Here is a 16,655-nt window from a genome sequence, read left to right on the forward strand (position 1 = left end):
TTTCATGTGAAACATCCTGTTTTCAATGTTCACAACTTATTCAGAAATGTTTAAAAAACTGTAAATGCCAACGCTATTTGAGTCAAAAAGACACATCCAGAGGCCAAATTCAGTGGAGACCTTGCATTGGCAACCCCTGGGTAGCCCCTTGAATTTTCGACCAATAGGACCTGAGTTTACTGTGACTCAGGGGGCCTGTCTTACCTGTTCCCTTGATTCCCACCTAACTTCACCTGAAGAGCTTTTAACCAGGGACAGAGGAGAAGAAAGACACCCAGCAAAGGGAAACGAGCCCACAGGAGCAAATGAAGCCCCTTGTTCATGGTTTTCTCTTACAGGTGTTCGGGTGCTGGGTCTGGATCCTGGTGGCCGCCGCCCAGGTAGCACAGCCATTGCTGCAAGGATGGGTGATGTACGTCTTGCTCACCTCATCTCCTTTATGTTCCTGTTGTCTTACTTGCTTGGATTTTACAAAAAACACGAGTCCTGGAAAGTCCTGGTAAGAAGAACAAGGGTGGCCCAGGCCTCGGGCTCCTCCCAGACTGACGTCCTGGGTGATGTGAGGACAACGGGCCTCTGGGAGGGAGGGAGGACTAGAGACCAGGGTCCAGAGACCTTTCCTGGGCTGGGCCCCCGTGGAACCAGGACTTTTCATTTTCATGAGTTTCCTATTAAACTGGAATGAAGGCATCTTCTGCCGGAGTAACCCTTCCATTGCCGTCCCCTCCATGGCCGTCCTCGTCAGAAGTACACACGCTCTGTCTGTTCCTGTGCGAGCCCGTCCCGATGCATTTTATTTATGGTGAAATCACTGGAGAAGCACTGAAGGAAATGTTAGTGGGAAAAAAAAAAGTCACCCCAATCTCAAGGTCCTATCACAGTCACTGGGTTCATTCTTCTATATTCCTGGCAAATTTTGTGCAAAATGTATATATCATCACCCTGAACCAATAATTTTGGATGTAGATTCTGTCATTTAACATTAGGTCATTAGTTTTTTTATGTTGTCAACATCATGATAATCATTTAAAATTTTTCTGTGTTGAATAACCTGAAACATTTGTAAAAGTAGGGAGGGTTCTATCATGGACCCTCACGTAACCATAACCCAGATTCTGGCATTATCAAGACTTTAACACACTTGCTTCATCAAGCCTTTTTTTCCGAGGAGAATTTTAATAGAAACTTAAAACATCATGTCATTCCATTCTACACATGTCAGTAGCCTCTAAAAACCCTGCAAACTGTCTCACACTGTCACACGTACGTAAAGCTGACGGGGATCCCTTGGCACCATCTAGGACCCGGCTCACATTCGCGTTTCCCCAGTTGTGTCTGAAGTGCCTCATGCAGCTGGCCTGTTTGAATCCGGGTCCTCACGAGGCCATGCGCTGCCCTTGGTGATTATGGATTCTGGGCCCTTTTCATCTAGAAGGGCTCCCCCTACAGTGACTTGCTGAGGACCCTGGGTCAGCCGTCCTGTAGGAAGTCCCCCATTTGGGGTTTGTCTGTTGGCTTCTTCCTGGTGTGACCTGAATTGCTCCTCTAGTCCTGAATTTCCTGTCAACTGGAAGTCAGCATGAAAGGCTTCATGGAACACTGGTTAAACTTTTCTAGCAAGAATGTTTCATAAGTGGCTTCAAGTCACATCACACATGGTGACTGGCAGTCCCTCTTTCCGTGTGGCAGCCTTACTCCATCAATTCTTTCTCTAATGCTTTCTTTCATCTACTGATGAGTTTTCCTGAACTGACTGTTTCATTAGGGGATGCAAAATGCCGATTTGCCTATTATGACATTCCTTCCGGAACTGATCACCGTTTTTAATGACCACATGACATTCTCTTTGAGTTGAAGAACACTGCTGAGATTTAACACAAAGGATCAAATTTGGAAATCTAGAGTCAGATGAGCCTGACGCTCCCAGCCCTCCCACCTGGTAGCTAAGCCTCAGTTTCCTCAGCTGTGAGTTGGAGATAATGATAGAAGCAGCCTTATGAAATTAGCTGTGGAAATGAAAGGAGACAACATGTGCACATTGTGAGGACAGTGCCAGCACATAGTAGGTCTTCACAACACTCATGGTCAAGAGCATTGGAGTTAATGTGTCCTGGGTTCAAATCCTGGCTCATCCATTTACTCATTGACCTTAACCTTGAGCTTCCATTTCCTCCAAATTGACAAGGTTCAATGAGATAAATGAGAGAAGGGCTTAGCATAGAGCTTGGCACTGGATAAGCATTCAATAAATTTGGGCAAGTGTTAATCTTATTACTGCCATTTATTAATCTACTTTTGTTGGCTAGATAGACATTTCATTAGAAACACTACCAAAAAAAAGCAGGAGTTTTGGGAACCGGCTTGTCTCTTTCCCTCCCTCCTCTCAGCTGTACAGTCAGAGTGGAAAGTGTTCACCTGCTTATGTGCCCGCATGACGAGGCCTCTGCTCTGTCTTCCAGGACAGCCTGTACCACGGGACCACCGCCATCCTGTACATGAGTGCGGCCGTCTTGCAGGTGCACGCCACGATCGTCTCTGAGACCCAGAACCTGACCAACTACTTCATCAACACCACAGCCTCGGTGAGTGCTGGGACACTGACCGCCACGGCACAGGGGCATCGCCTGAGGCTTAACTCTGTCTCGTGGGGAGCAGGTGACCTGAGCCTCAGGCTGAGGGAGATTGGAGGATGGAGGGTGTGTGTGTGTGTGTGTGTGTCTGTGCCCGTGTGAACAGGTGTGCCCAGTTCACAGAGCACCAGGCCCGAGCTCAGGTGTCAGCTCTTGTCTTCTGTTTTCCCGTCTCAGCCTTGAGCCCTCTTCCACCCACTGCACTGACTCAGAATATTTTTTCCCAAACACAAATTGAAGCACATCTTCTCTCCTACTGAAGATCTTTGGTGGCTCCCACTGCTTGTGGATGGAGCCCCAATTCCCCAGCATGGCTGACCTGTGGGTCCTGCAATGACAGAGTCCACAGGAGGCAGATGGTGGCTGATGGCCCAAGGCAAGGTGGTCCAGCTGAGTCATGGGAGGAGCAGGACCCCTCGTACTCAGGCCCCCTGGGACCAGAGACTCAAGGCAGCCCTGCCTTCCCTCTCCAGGCTCTGCACAGCAGCCTCTTTCTCTGTTGGTGGAATGGCGCCCTCACGTGGCAAGGAGCTCACAGCCGGAAGAGTCCTCCTCTGGAGCAGCCTGACCTTCCTCCTTAATCCTCCCTGAAAACTCCCCAGGAAGGACTTTCATGCCCAGGCAGGGTCCAAGCCCACCCCTGACCAGTCACTGTGCCCAGAAAGGTTGAGTCCTGTGTCAGGCTGGGGTCTCCTGAGGGACCAGGTGGCAGGAGAAAGGGGTCCAGCATGGGGTGCTGTCCCCAGCATGAGAATAGGGTGTGGGCAACCGCTGTGACCCATCAGGGGGCCACAAGGCAATTGAGCTGCATTCCTGGCCTGTCTGCCTCCTTTCCCTCATCATCAAGCCTCGAACTGCCTTAAACTCGCATCTCCAGCAGTGGCCCCCACCCTCCCGGGCCCAGATCAGCACCAATCTGACCTCCCCTCCTGCTGCTCATGCTTGGTCAACTTTTCCAGCCACACTGGCCTCCTTACTGCCCCTTGACCACACAGACATGCTGTTGCCTCAGCCTTGGCAATGATGCCCTTGCTCCAGGAGGCAGCTCCCTTGCCCCGTCTGTTCTTTTCTCACATGCTACTTTCTCAATGAGGTCCTCCCTGTACCCTCCTCAGCATCCCTCTCTCTGTCTCTGTTTTATTTTCTCCTGGGCTTGTAACTCTGAAACTGAGAATGAAGGAGTTATGAAATCTTCCCTAGACTGGGCAGCCTCATGGCCTACTGGTTAAGTTCAGTGTGTTTTGCTTCAGGGTCCCAGGTTTGGTTCCCGGGCATGGACCTATACCTCTCCTCAGTGGCCATGCTGTGGCGGTGACCCATATGCAAAACAGAGGAAGACAGGGACAGATGTTAGCTGAGGATGAATCTTCATCATAAAGAAAAAAAAATTAAACGAGTCAAAATAAGTAAACTTTGAGAAAATTTGAAATTGAAATGGTTATTCTGGGGAAGCTCTGTTTCAGATGAGTTCAACTTAAGGGTCACCCTCACAAGAAAGGATTCAAAACCTCTCAGAGACAATGGAACGCATCCTTTAATTAATATGCAGAAGCTTCTAAAAGACAAATGATTTCAAAAACAGCTCTGAAAAGAACCTCACATTAAAAAGAAAAGAATCTTTAGTAAAAATCTTTGGCTCCGAGCAGGTTCATCTGCCAGAAAAATAGTTTGTACGCAACTGTTATTTTGAGTTTGTACCTGAGGCCTGGCTGAAATTTTGAAGATCTCTGTTTGTATCTGTCTGTATGTGAGTCTCTCTCTATTTTTTTTGTTGCCTCTGGATGGTATAATTTCTAAAGAAGCTCTATTTAATTCGCTTGAAGTAAGTACTTATATAAATTATTTCTAAATGTAATAGAAACTAACCCAAATGTCTTTCAAGTTAACATGAAATAAAATGATCTTTGGTAAATGAAGAGCTTATTTGAGTGTGTTAGTTTAGTTGAGATAAACATGTTTCAAGAGTTATCAGTATTGGATATGATACAGACACGTTATCTCTGCTACACAATTTGTCAGCAAAAAGTAATAACAAAATAGCTGATTTTGTATGATATCTCAAGAAGTTTTTATAGACAATCTATAATTATTGGGAACAAGTAAATTAAATAAATATGGAAAGGATGAAAGTTTTGGGGAGGACTTTTAACAATAATTATGTGTTATGGTACGTGTACTTAAAACAACTTAAGATAATGGCTAACTGCTTTAACGTCACATGAAGTTTTTATGAGTAATCTAAACATAATTGTTGGGAATAAATAATTTATATAGATGAAAATGGGAAGGAGATTTTGGGTATGATAATTATGTTTTATGGTAGGTATACTTAAAAAATAACTTTCGAAATCTTTTTGATCACTTAAACTTGAGAGTTTTACTAAATTAAGTTAAATGACAAAAATTTGCTGAGTATCTAGGTCATTTCCTCATAAAATATTAGAAATTGATTACTAAGCATAGACTTGTCTGCCTTTGGTTTCTTATCTCAGAGAAACTAAAAGATGCTTAGGTTTATTGATAAACGTGTTTTGTACATGCTGGGAAATTTTCTATGAGAAAAAACATATATTTCTAGAAAGTCCATGTACAAGGAAAGTAAAATGTATGTTTTCAGTAAAGAAGGTATAAAGAATAGAATTAGTTTTGTTTGTTTTGTTAAGAAAGACAAATTTGTCCTAAGGTACTAGGAAAGAAGAAAAGAAAAAAGGCATGGGACAAATTCTGAATGTAAAAAGTAAGTGACAGGTGGCGCAGCGGTTAAGTGCGCAAGTTCCACTTCAGCAGCCTGGGGTTCACCAGTTCGGATCCTGGGTGTGGACATGGCACTGCTTGGCAAGCCATGCTGTGGTAGGCACTCCACATATAAAATAGAGGAAGATGGCATGGATGTGAGCTCAGGGCCAGTCTTCCTTAGCAAAAAGAGGAGGATTGGCAGCAGATGTTAGCTCAGGGCTAATCTTTCTCAAAAAAAAAAAATAAATAAAAAAGTAAGTGACAGAACATTTGTGGAAGTAAAACGCTGAGGATTTTTGTGCATGGTCAAGTTGGCTAAGATTGAAATAAATTTAATTAAGTAAATGTTTCAACATCAAAAGTAAGCTGGTGCAAAGTTATAATTTGGCTTTCTCTCTAAAAAGGTAATTTTCTTGAACTTTTGGTCTGCTCTTGATAAAGAGGTTACAAAAGGCTTTTTATTTATTTTTAAGTAAGTTTATCTAAAAGACAGAAAATCTAAAGGACTGAGGCATCTATATTAAGGTTTTTTTAGACTGTTTTAACTCCCTGCTTGCCTTTAACATCTTATGTTGTCAGTTTGATTGAATGGATAACTAAGCATTGTTTCCTTTTTGATCAAATGTTTTAAAATCCTTTGATATTTTTGACAAACTTCCCACATATTTTAAAACCTGAAGAAAGTCTTTTGACTTAAAAAGGAACTTTAAGAACTTCTGATCAGCTTTGAGATTTCTCAAAAAAATTTGTTCTCCCTTTCTTTAAAGAGAGAGGTATTAAACTAATTAGGCTTACTTGATATGCTAAATTATATGAGAAACATTATCAAATAAATGATAAACCTTCTTAGGTTATATTATGTGGGAAAATGTTACTAATATAAGTGTTTAAAAAGCTTATGTAACATTCCAAAAATTCTGATCTGTCCTGGTTGTCAGTCATAATTCTAGTTATTATCTCAAAGTATTGCATGTCACAGAAATAGCCAACTTTCTTTGTTAATTGCCAGTTTTAAGTGTTTGGTCATTTGCAGGCAGTTGCTGTTTTACTCTGATATTTTTGCAAATATGTTTCATCTTCAGAGAGATTGATGAAAAGGACTCTGACACTTGCTCTAGAATGCAGGTTTCTGATAAACTTTCAGATTATAAAACTGAGCTGGGTAAGAAATCACAGCACTCTAATGGAGAAACTGATAGCCTCATAAAACTGCTAAGAGAAGGTGAAGATTAAAAATTGATTAATTACGATTAAATAAATTGATGAGGATGATTATCTTTTGTGACTTTCTGTTTGAAATATTGCTGATTTTTAAAAAGTTTCGTTTTTCCAGATATAAGGAAACATTTTTCTCTTAAGGAACTATGACTTATAGCAATTGTAAGCAGAATTATAGCATTTATCTTTTCCTTCCTATCTGATCCCTCTAGAATTTAAGAGCTCTTGATGAGTGAGTATTCTTATATTCATGACAATATAGATATTTGCATAAGTTTAATAAGAATCTGTTCTTCTTATAGCAGGACAAAACTGGAAACATTGATTATATTACCAAGGCTTTGACTGGAATATAATATTTGAGAAAAGCATGCATAAACTCATATATGACCAAACAGCTTTGAGGAACTAGGTTAGACTTTATGGAACAAATAAAGCCACTTGGAAATATTGGTCTGGTACCTTGCTTACAGGGTTCCCAACACCCTTACCAGGTGAGTAAAGAAGGTCATTTCCCTGGCAGGTGCAAGAACCCCAGGATATTTTGGGGACCTTGAGAAGGGAGGAATTCATCCAAATCTATAGGTGTTGCAGGCAGAGTCTCATGACAAGTCCTTGTCTTGGCTTTCCTGGCCTCAAGAGGCCTGTAAAGTTCAACCTGAGCTTCTTTATAAAAAGTTCCAGCAAAGCAGATTTAAAAGAGCCTATATGATCAATTGCTATTCTTGCTGTACTTATGTCAATGATTAGATCAAGCTTATTAAAACTAGACTTATTTTGCAAACCAATGAGTCTTAATTTGACTATCTTTGGTAAAAATGAGGGCAATTTAGAGAAAAAATTATGTTTCAATGAAAACTATAATACACATTTGTGGATATTGGGTTTTGGTTCTGTTAATTGTCTTTAAGGTTTTTGTTTTCCATCTATAAACTGAGCTGGATTCTAAATTATTCTGGTTCCCTCAAGTATCATGCACAGATCCCCAAATTAATGTTTTCATTTTTTCCTGTCCTTTACATTTGGAATCATTGAAAACTGAAACCACCCTTTTTCCTGAAGCCCTGCAGACTGATGCTGGATAGCTTGATGTAAACTTAAGAGAAAACATCATGATAGGCCATGTTTGGACAATCTTCATACCTGCTGCTGTGTAAACCACTCAAAAGGTTTACCTAAATATTTGATATCATCATTGGAGACATTTCAAACTGCAGGGGATGCTCCACCCCTGACATTAAAGATCTCCTTGAGTGACTGTCTCTTGGGCTCAGAAGTTGGTTTATAATTTGCTCCAACCATTAACCTTGTTTTTCTTTTTGTTCCTCTAGAAATGCTTCTTATTAAATTTCTGGTTTACAGGCCTAACTTTGGGAGACCCTTTCTATGCTCTAGAAATGATCCAAAATACCTGAAGGGAACTCAAATTAAGGAGCTAGACACTGTCAGATGTTCCTCTGCCCCATCTTTGTCATAGAGACACGGTCCTATTGAAATACCAGACTTCATCCCTGCTGGATAGGACCATAGGAAAAACACCACAGGGAAGAGGAACTATGCCACAACTGGGGTCTCTCAAACCTTGGCTGACTTCTTACTCTAGACACTCTAGACACTCTAGAAACTGACTGCTCTGAGTGGCCAAGTGAACCCCTGAAAGACTGCAAGTTGCTATTCAGAAGGTGATCTTCTGAAGATAAGTAATAAATGACTCCCAGGTTCTTACCTTACTTGTTGGACTATTAGACAGCAGGCTACTTGACTACATAATATTTCACCTGAGGTTCTAGGCATTAACCTTGATTGGTTTACAGGACTCTTCTCCTGGATTCCCCAAGGATTAAGGTCCGCTATGGAGGGGATATTAAAATTTGAGCTGTCTATTTTGCTAATATGTGTGGTCTTTGAGGCAGTTACAAAATGTGAATTTAAGTGTTATTCCAAAGCCATGATCAGAGTACTAAAATATTAGTCATGCAAAGTGTGTCTCACTCTCCAAACCAGGTACCCCACGATATTTTAAAATAAAGCTAGAACAGTTTCATTCCTTTGACCCTGATCTTCGCCCGTTTACAAGGTGAAGTAGCTAGAGCAGTCTTCATCCCCCAAGATTGAGGGACAATCATAAGACAGTGGGGATTGAAACTGAGAATGAAGGAGTTAAGAAATCTTCCCAAGAGGAAAAATTTTGAGATAAGCTTTGCTAACTGCACCTATGCGCATTCAGCATAATCAACTGTTGTTTAAAACTAACCAGGTCTTTCAGTCCCTCCTTAGTATAGAGTGAGCTGTCTTTCCCAGGAAGTCGAGGTCCAGATGTCAAGATTCAACCTCACAAGGCCAAACGTAGGCTGAAGATGAAAACTAATCAGAAAAGTCAAGACAGTCAAACAAAAAGAAATTCAGTCTTCAAGGCCAAATGAAGGCTGGTGGAAAGTCACCAACCATCAAGGCCACAGGCTTCCCCTTCTTTACCTAAAACCCCAGGACGTGTTCCCCCTCCCCTACTTAAAACCTCAGACAAAGCCCCTACCTTTTTACCTTCGAAGAGACAGATCTGAGTTTTAACCCCCAACCCCTAATCTGGCTGCCCTTTGATAATAAGCCTCTTTCCTTGTCACAAGCCTGGTGTTTCCAGTTTTTGGCCCTCCTGTGTGGTGGGTAAACAAACGTGTTTGTGTTTGAGAAGAACCCCAGCTAACCTAATACTCTGCTGGTTTATCTGGCTTATTTTCTGCTTCTGCCACTAAAATCTAAGCTCCATGAGGACAGGAGCTTTTGAACGTTTTGGTCACTGTTACAGCTACTGTCAGTTTTGAAGTACAGCAGGTGCCTAAAAGATATTTGCTGAATGAATGCATGAATGAATGAGAACAGAGTGTGAGTGGGCAGTGGGGCAAAGGGAGGCTGGCCTGGAAGCCATGTTAGGGTCAATGGCCTCTGTCCTGGGAAGTGAGAACCATCACACAGTTCTAACTGTGATGGAGCAGCAAGACCATGTTTCCTCTTGGGGTGGATTAGAGGGAGGAGGGGCCAGAGTGGACAAGCTGAGGCCATGGCGGGTCCTGGAGAGGGATGAGGGCAGCTGAGACGAGGGAGAAGTGGACGCACCAAGAGATGGTCAGGCAAGTCAGGTGACTCCGGAGGGGCTTTGGCCATGCAGATGGGGAAGGAGGAGTAAGAGGGATCACAGTTTCCTGGCTTGGTAGCTGGATGAGATGAGGATCCTGGAGCCAACTGAGCTCAGGAGCCTGGTGCGGACATCTCTGGAGTTCAGTGTGAACGGCCAAGAGCTGGGAGGCCCCTGAGGCCTTCACAAGGAGCTGAGAGACAGGCACCCAAAGCAGAATTCTGGGCCTTGCATGAAAGTTTGGGAGTGGTGTGAGAGCCCAGGCAGTGACAGAGGGTGGGCAGGGGGCCCAGCAGGAGCGTGGATGGACACTCCTCTATTACCCGTGTGTGTGTGTGTGTGTGTGTGTGTTCCATCAGAGAGGGAATGACGGGGTTAGTGATTAAGCACCGGGGTGAGTCAAGGCCCCACCTCGATGCCTCTTTTATTATACGCACCCACCAGGGGCATCCAGAGAGCACACTGGTTTCTGCCCACCAACCGTGTCCCATTGACCTGAGTCCCCTTTGCTCCAGAGCCCTTGGCTGCATCTCACAGGAGATTCGAGCCAGGAAGGGTATCTCTGGACCATCCTCCTCCTCTCTGCCCTGCCCCAAATGAGTTCTGTCCTTGATCCCCAGGCTTCCCCACCAGGTCCTGCTCCCTGTCTCAGCCCACTCAGAGGCACCACACCCTCACCTTACAGAAGAGGAAGATGACCCGGATTTCACATCTAGAATGCTGCAAATTCAAGTTGTAGATCAAGGCCTCTTAACAGTCAACCCTTGTGTTTCTCCATGTTTTCTTCCTTGTCTTGACCCTTAGCCATAAGGTGAAATTTCAAAGCATTTCTACACCTGAAAATATGCCCCAGTTTATCAAAACATGCAGAATGCTATTCCAGGAATGTTAGTTAAACCTGAGCCATGCTCTTTTCCCACTTTCCCATCAGCTGCAGATTGATAAATTGTGTGTCACAGTCAGGCCCCTGACACCCATTTCTGGCTTCTCCTTTGCCAACAGGATCCTTCTGCCCCCGAGGACGGCAGTGTGGGCAGGCTCCCTCGCACCTAGGGCTCAATTCTGGCCACTGAGAGAAAGTAGAGATCTGCTCCAGGGGAGGAAGGGGCGGGGCATCTGGGAAACCATTTTCTTTCCTGATTAAGGGCTCAGACATAACTGGCTGTCTTAGACTGAGTTTCCTGGACACAGACTCCAAGACCGAGGCTGTGTGTGCAGGCTTACTGGGGAGGGCTCTTGGAAGATGCCCCTGGGACAGGTGAGGGAGGCAGGACTGGGAAGAGGGAGGAGATGACCCCCAATGAGGTTGCAGCTGAGGCCCCAGCTCATGAGCTGACAGCCCCTGCAGCATGTCCCTGCCTGAGTCAAGAGGGCAGAGCCTGTGTCCCCACACCAGCTGTCACTGCTTCCAGGGCGGGGGTGTAATGTGTCAGTGGTCACTGCTCTCCCCAGCAGCTGGGGGCCCATCAGCCTGAAGAGGTGACCTGGGCAGACACCACTCCACCCACTACACTGCCACCTCCTTTTCCGGCCTTGAACAAGGACATTATAGCCAGGGCTACTGCCAAGGAGATGGCAAGGATGTTAGCCGGACACTGATGGTTGTTGGACCAGCACCAGCTGCCTCCTTCCTTGGCCTCCTCATGATGTAGAAAGATGGATCTCTGTTTAATCCCTCGTGGTGAGCTTGCTAATGCAGCAGCTGAGGGCTCTGCAACCTGAGAGGCGGGCTCCTTCCCGCCTTCCGCTCCAACTCCAATGCCTGGCCTCCCCTCAGGCCTGACCCCAGACTCCTCCTCCTGCAGGATCTGGAATCCGTCTCCTCCCTACTGCCCCCCAGGCCCTCATCACTGGGAACCGCAGGACCTGCGTCCCCAGAGCCAGGCAATGCCTGCAGAAACACCCGGCCTGTCCCCCAGCCACAGATCAGATTCTGTCCCTCCCTGGCTCATATCCCTCACCGCCCTCAGATAAAGTCCAAACCCCTTGGGAAGTGGCCACCCAGGCCCGAAATGCAGGTCTGCTCCCTGCCCATGACGAGCTGCATCCCCTCCCTGCCCCACCTGCCCTCACCCTGCCCTGATGCGTCAGGATGGCTGCTGGGGCCGCTCAGCCTGCTGTTGTGTCCTGCATGTGGTGGACACTCCTTTCCCTCCTCCTGGGGACACGAAGGCCCTGACCTGCTCATCCACATGAGAAACTCTGGTTCATCTCGCAGGACACCTTCCTCATCCCCTGGGGGTAATCATGGCCTCCCCAGCTGCCTCTGCCCCTGGGGTATGTGCTGTGTCCCACTGCGCTGCCCGCTGTGGTCTGGGGTCTCCCCACTGGACCAGGAGGTTTCAAAGGCAGGGGTTGGACTCTTGGATGTTTTTTATTACCTTTGCCCTTCCCTACCCTTCCTGGCTGGGCCCCACCACCCTCAGCTCTGAGTGCTCTGCCCTGCACAGGTGACAGGGACAGGGACGTGAAAGGCCACAGCCAGGCTGCAGGGACTGATGGCAGAGGTGACTGCTGAGCCCTCCAGGTCCTCACCTCCAGCCCACACTCTGCCATCCTGGGACAAAGGGCTGTTCTCTGCCCCGTTCCTTTTCCTCCTGGACTCCCGCGTGGCGGTTCAGCTCCTTTCTCCCCAGAACCTCATCTACAGTGAGGAAGAGCCCAGCCACCACCTCCAGGGCCCAGTGCCGCTCTGGTGGCCTTGGGGCCCCGCTGCAGGCAGCACCGTGGACGCTGGACTTCCCCGGGCTGACAGCCACTTCCCAGTGCACCCCTGGTCCTAGGCCAACAGAGAGCAGGGTTAACATAGGCGTTAAGTGCCCTGGAGGCCGAAGGCCGGAGTGTCAAGGAGCAACTCTGAGGGAACTGCCACAACCAGGCCTCCAAAGTGTCAGGCTGGACCTGAGAGGCCTGTGGATTGTGACTGTGGGGCGACTGTGGCCTTCGAATGGGACTGGGCGGAGTCCTCGTCACTCCCGTGTGGGGAAGGCTGGCAGCGGCTGCGGCAGCTCTTTTTAGGGCGCTCCCTTCCTGGTTACTTTGTTTCTTGAAGTGGAGACCCACGCCCCCTCCAGGAGGAAGGGAGGGCAGGGCCGGCTCCCTGGGCAGCTCCACCCAGCTCCCTGCCCGGCCGAGGGCGATGACGGAGGGCGGCGAGGAGAGCACAGAGGACGCTGCCCCTGACTCTTCCAGCCCTGTGAGCTCAGGCAGGGATGTCACGGCTTCAAGACTCATGTCTTATCCATGACCTGGGAGGCGTGGGTGTCCCTACCCTGGAACACCCAGGGCAGGCCCATCAGGACGGAGATGTGTCAGGTGGGGCTCCGCCAGGCTGAAGGGGGCAGAGGCTCCTGTAGGTCCAGGGACAGTAGGTTCAGGTGTCATTCCGCCAAGGTGTGGCAACGTCACGGTGTGTTTACGTCAAGATGCAGCTGTGCAAGATTCAGAGACGTCAGGGGGCAGCTATGTCAAGGTGCCGAGAGGCTAAGGGGCGGCTACACCAGGATGTGGTCACGTTAAGACGCATTTACGTGGCGTCGTCTCAGGGGGCAGTGAGGGTGGGGCGCCGTGAGGTCCATGTAGAAGCCGGGTCAGCATGGGGTTTGGGAGCTTATGAGGTGTGATCGTCACTGACTTGTGTGATCGACCTGTCAGGAGCCCACGAGGGCGCCCCTGAGTAATGTCCCTTCCTTCAGCTGTGATAGGAGAGAACTCCACTACCCTTATGATGATGGGACTATTTCTCCTTTCAGAGTCAAGACTCCTTTAAGGAAAAAATCATTCAGGAGCCTGATGGAGGCAGGAAACTGGTGGCAGCAGCTCACTGCAGTTCCCCGACTTTTCCACTGGGTGGCGTGTGAGCTCCACTCTGATGCCAGAGGAGCGCTCCTTCCTGCTGGTACCAGGTGGTCAGAGTCAGAAGGGGCGGGGCCTGACCCAGGCAGAGTGTTTGGGGATCTTGCAGGGAAGGCTGCCCCTGCCACACAGAGGTGGCCCCTGCCCTCGGAGCTTTGCCCACTGCCTCACGTGAGAAAACTGAGGCCCAGGGACAGGCTGTGACTTCACATGGTTTGCATGTTGGGGCAGAGGTGAAGGAAGGGGGTGGGTATTGCTCGGAGGCCCCTCTGTGCCTTCCCTGTCACTGTGGCAGGTGATGGCTGGACCCAAGCCATGCGGAAAGGTCAGCTCTGCCTGGAAGGAGGAGGAGGGGCTTCTGTCTGATGCCTCCCTGCCCATTCCCACCCCCTCCTCCCCTTTCTGCTCAGCTGTGTTCACCGAGAGCCCACAGCCTCCTGGGCCCTGGGGGAGGGGCCTGAGAAGGAGAGGGTCACACGCTGGACAGGAAGTGAGACACATGCAGCTCCCAGGGGCAGCTGAGGGAGAGTCGGGGGAGGATGTTGGGTCACAGGGTCACATTGTTAGAAACCAATCTGTTCCCTTAATCAGCTTCTGCCTGTCTGGTATATGCGCAGGTTTCCAGAAGCTTCCAGTGCCACCCCTGACCTGCTCCAGCTCCTCAGTCTCCCACTCTGAACAGACACGTTTTTGCAGGTGTTTCAGGCCTCAGCCCTGCTGTCTGGCCCTACTGTTGCTGAAATTCTGCAGCTGGATCCGAGGAGGGGCCACCCCTACATGCACTAATGCCCACAGTCCTGGGCAACTGCCTTTCCTCTGTGCCTTGGTCTACTTCTCTGTGGGCTGAGGGGCAGGCAAAGATGTCCTTGAAGGGCACCACATACCCTTCCCCAGCATAGAACCACCTTGGCTGGAGACCTAGAGGATGAGATTCAGCTGGGCGGGGAGGGCCCCCAGGATGGGGAACAGTGTTAGGAAGGGCTCAGAGGCTCAGAGCAGCTGTGCCTCAGGAGCCACAGCAGCCAGGCTGAGGGTAAGTGGCACAGTGCCTGGGCTGGAGTCTGTGCCCAGCTCCGAGCTGTTCCCATGATTCTCCTGCAGGGATGGGGAGCTGGGGTGGAGGGGGGCAGTCAAGCAGGATGGCAGGTCCTTGTGCCTGCACTGGCCACCCTGGACCCCTGAGCGGGGGAGGACACTCAGGGAGGTGACCACAGCCTCCTGGGGCTTCTGTCCCACTCGACAATATGTGAACTTGAGTTCTCTGAGAACTGAACACCGCCGATTTGGATCCCACATCCTGATACATGTATAAGGAGGATGACACTCCCCATGTTAGCAGTAAATTAGTAATTTAAATCAGTAGTTACAATACTAGCCAACATTCTCATAGGGCCTCATAGGTCCTAAGCCCTCACACAGACATTTCTCCCTGGTCATCGGGATGTGTACCTGTGAGTAGATGTGGCAGGTGTTAAGTGACACCCTCGCTGCCTCCCAGCAAGTGAGTGGGAAGTGCTGTTTTCTGGTGGGGGCTGCCATGCTGAGGGTGGGAGATGGGGCTGGCCCCAGGGCCAGGTCTCCAAGGGCCCAGGGATTCTCCCTGATGACTGGGGCTCCTAGGAGGCTCCAGCACCGCAGCCAGGGCGGGAGGGCTCCAGACACAGCCTCCCCCGTCCCCACCTCAAACCCGCATCTCCAGGGAGCTGGGCGGCCTTGGTCCTGGTTGGAGGGCACTTGAAATGTGAAGGAGCAGAGTGAGCAGAGTTCATGAATCTGAGGAGGGGACAGTGCACAGAATCAGGGCCTGTGTCCCCTCCCCCGGGACCCAGTCTCAGATGCTCTGACAGTTTAGGGGCCCCTGCTCCAGGCCAGGCTGGAACCTGGGCACTGGACGCTGAGATGAATAAGCAATGGCCTCTGCCCTCCGCCCCTGAGAAGATAAAGCAGGGGAGCTGGAACGAGGCAGAGCGAGATGTGGGGCATATAGACAGACGCCCCACTGACGGCCATCCTCAGGCCCCCTGAGCTGTGAAGACCATGTCACTGTCCTCCCTCTCCTCCATCTGATCATCGGCCAGAGTCTGTCCTCAGCCGGCACCTTTACTGCTGGGAATCTTGGGGTTTCCTAGAAGAGCATTCCTAGAGAATGTCACAGAACGTCATTTTCTCCTTTTGTCAGATGAGAGCCACTAGAACTATAGCTGACCATGATTTCCTTTTTATACATCTCTAAAATCTTTCATGTAAAAGAAAGTGCAAAGCACGAAAAATCCTTTTAGTTGTGGAAATGACAGCTGCAGAGCTCACACGTACACTTGCGTGTACACACACACAGCGTGGGGTGCTGCCCACAGCGGGGTCTCTGAGCTGACCTCGTCCACATGAGGTCCACACGTGGACCCTACTGGCTAGTCCTCTTTGGCTCAGGCCCCAGCAAAGGCCAGAGGAACAGCTGTCGCCATCAGTAACTGTCACCGTGCGAATGGGTGGGAAGCTGCAGGGACCGCCTGTCGGGTTGTGGGGAAGCCCCTCTGCGTCTGGTGGCCCCTGGTAAGGAGGGAGGAGAAGGGGCAGGTCAGGGAGGAAACTAGGGAGCCTGGGAGGATGGCGGAGGGGATGCATAGGCCTCACATAGCCCGGTGTGTCTCCTCACTGCTTCTCACGGGCTGGTCCCCAAGGCACCTGTCCTGGCACAGCCGAGTTGACATCGGTTCACGTGTCCCTGGGATGGAGGTCTGCATCCTTGCTCAGTGTGGGCTAAGGGCTCGTGGACAGTGAGGGAAGGGCCACAGCAGCCCACAGCTCGTGAAGTGGATGATTGGTAGGGCCGTGGTCAGGCCTAGGACTGACCAGCCAAAGCCCCATGGCCTGTGCTGCTGAGGGGAAGGCCCGGGGGATGAGGGCTCCTCCCCTGCCCTCCTGGCTCCTGGGTTCGCAGGTGGCTGTGTGAGAAATGGACTAGCCACACCCCCCATGCATTCCAGAGGAGGGCAAGATGAAGCAGGGAGTGAGTGGCCCCAGCTCAGGGGGCACCTTGTCTGCAAAGAGGGGGGCTGCCCCCAGGAGGCTGCTGGCTCCCTCTGCCT

At 49.1% G+C, this 16,655-nt stretch overlaps 1 pseudogene; it reads left to right on the plus strand.

Annotated features, from left to right (window-relative positions):
- Positions 1-305: 305 nt before the first annotated feature.
- Positions 306-3,298, plus strand: LOC100629123 (MAL-like protein; annotated as a pseudogene).
- The last annotated feature ends 13,357 nt before the right edge of the window (positions 3,299-16,655 follow it).

This window comes from Equus caballus, chromosome 15, assembly GCF_041296265.1.
Source record: "Equus caballus isolate H_3958 breed thoroughbred chromosome 15, TB-T2T, whole genome shotgun sequence".
NCBI classification, from domain to species: Eukaryota; Metazoa; Chordata; class Mammalia; order Perissodactyla; family Equidae; genus Equus; species Equus caballus.